A 2500-nucleotide genomic window follows, 5' to 3' on the forward strand; every position below is an offset into this window, starting at 1 on the left:
GGGAAAAGGATTGGCTCTGAGGGCTGAGCCGGTCGGGCTGGGGTCCAGAAGCAGGAACGGCACTGCACCGGGACTGGGCGAGGCTCGCCGCCGTAAAAAGCGGTGCGGCCGAGCCCGGACCAGCGTCGGGACCTTCCTGTGGAAAGCCACAGCTGTGCATTTTCCGTGGGCTTCGCGCCTGAGGTTCTTGCTTCGGCCGGCAGAAAACAGCCAACTCAGAACTGGCACGGACCGGGGGAATCCGACTGTCTAATTAAAACAAAGCATTGCGAGGGCCGTTGACGGTGCTGACGCAATGTGATTTCTGCCCAGTGCTCTGAATGTCAACGTGAATAAATTCAAAAAAGCGCGGGTAAACGGCGGGAGTAACTATGACTCTCTTGTGGCTCGCGATACAGGCTCGATACAGGCTCGATACGGGCTCGCGACCTAGAGCTCGCTGGAGCGGCCCAGGGTATTCTGGCTGAGTGCTACTCCGAAAGCCACGAAGACGACGAACGGGCATGCCAGCTAGCCGGGGACAGCGCTGCTGAGCATCTCTCGCCCACTCTGGCCGGAGGGGGGCTCGATGAGGACCCGGCTCAGCTGAGTATGCTCGCTCCCCACCCCCTGACCTCACCAGCCGGCCGAAACGACGGTCTCGGGAATGGGGCACTATGTACGGAGAGGAAGGGAAACGACACCGCACTCCACGAACTTGGCCGAGGGCCAGCGTCTTCTTCTAGTCCCGACGAAGGGCTCTCCCCAGAGGATGGATGCGCCCCTGCATCACCGGCTCCAACCTCCTATCAAGTAAATAATACCTCTAGTCCAAGTAATGTTAACTTTTCTCACAACTTAAATATCATTCAGTCACCCGAGTTAGTAGCAGGGTCGCCTTTGAATCCGAGTCCGGACGGGCAGGGTGGGGTAAGGTCGGCAGCGGTACCGGCTGCAAGCTCTTATTGTAGGTGGACGACACCGCAGGTCCGTATTCTGGCCAGAGCTGAGCTGTCCCTTCCCCCCGGTGGAAAAAACATAAATCAACAATTAGCTGCGATCTATCCTTCCAGGTCACTGAACGCAATCAAAGGTCTCCGAAAGAGTAACCGCTACCGAGAGATTCTCGCCAGAGAATCCGAGCTGTGCCAGAACGACGACGACAGTGAGCCCAGCCCTTTGTCTCTCGAGGACAGCCATATTGTTGAATTACCTCCCACGATAGAATCACTGAACGTGGAAGAAGTCACTCAGATCCTCACAGACTATAACATTAATTCTCCAGGGTTAGCCGAAAACATTTGTAATACGCCCATGACAATGACAGATCTAGCAATTATTTATAACCATTTCGGGATAAAGCCACGCAAGTCGAAGCAGGCGAAGCACGCCAAAATCCGCCTGATTAGACATAAAAACGAGAAAGCTAGAGATTTTAAGCGGCGTCAATTTAAAGAGCATCAGCGCTTGTACAGCCTAGGGCCTAAAGTCCTTTTAGAAGAACTAATTTGTCAACAGGGGGAGCTGGGCTTAATCAATCTGAGTGACGTCCACAGCGTCTTTGATGACATCCTAGGAACCGAATCTATTCCGGTCAATAACGTTGGTATAACAAAGGATTCCTTGCCTCATGAGGCTAACCTCTTTTCAGAGGACGAAATCCAATTAATTCTTAAGAACATGACCACAGGCACGGCTCCAGGGCCGGATGGCTTAACCGTCCGGGAAATGAGGAAAATCCCGAATGCCATTTGGACAATAATCTTCAATAACTTTTTGTGCTTCCGACGTATGCCGGATGACTTCCGTCTTTCCCGGACAATTTTCATCCCCAAAACCTGTAATGCAGCCTCTGCAGCTGAGCTTCGTCCAATAACAATCTCGTCAGTAATTGTCCGGACCTTCTCTAGACTAATTCTGCTAAGATTACAGGATTCCTATAATTTCAATAAACTACAAAGTGGATTCTCTCCAGACAGGGCTGCGCAGTCTAACCTTCTCCTTTTACAGGGCGTGATGAAGCATGCCAAGAAATTCCACAGACCCCTCTTTGCCGCTTCACTTGACCTTCGAAAAGCTTTTGACTCAATCAGCCACAACGCACTTTTTACAGCTCTGGAGGAAGGCGGATGCCACACTGCATACTTGGAAAGTATAAGAGATATGTATACCTCGCAAGCAACCACTTACGCCTACAGAGGGACGAGTGACAACATCAGGGTGTATGTGCAAAGGGGGATTAAACAGGGGGACCCTTTGTCTCCATTTCTTTTTAATTTAACATTGGACCCATTACTAAACCAGCTTAATTCTTCGGCTTTTGGCTATGCCATCAATGGTCAAACGATCGCCGCCATGGCCTATGCGGATGACCTATTATTTGTGGCCTCATCTTACGAAGAACTGAAGAGAAACCTGGAGGTTGCAGAAAGTCACTTCAAAAAAATCGGATTGGCTTTAAACCCAATAAAAACCCAATATTTTGGTTGGCGGTTCGACTCCCACAGACTAAAATGGTTCG

The 2500-nt window shown here is 50.8% G+C and overlaps 1 pseudogene; it reads left to right on the forward strand.

The window, feature by feature from the left end:
* Positions 1-2500, forward strand: part of LOC139051134 (large subunit ribosomal RNA) — an 8310-nt pseudogene that overhangs the window by 2337 nt on the left and 3473 nt on the right.

The sequence above is a fragment of the Dermacentor albipictus genome, chromosome 10 (assembly GCF_038994185.2).
Source record: "Dermacentor albipictus isolate Rhodes 1998 colony chromosome 10, USDA_Dalb.pri_finalv2, whole genome shotgun sequence".
Lineage (NCBI taxonomy): Eukaryota > Metazoa > Arthropoda > Arachnida > Ixodida > Ixodidae > Dermacentor > Dermacentor albipictus.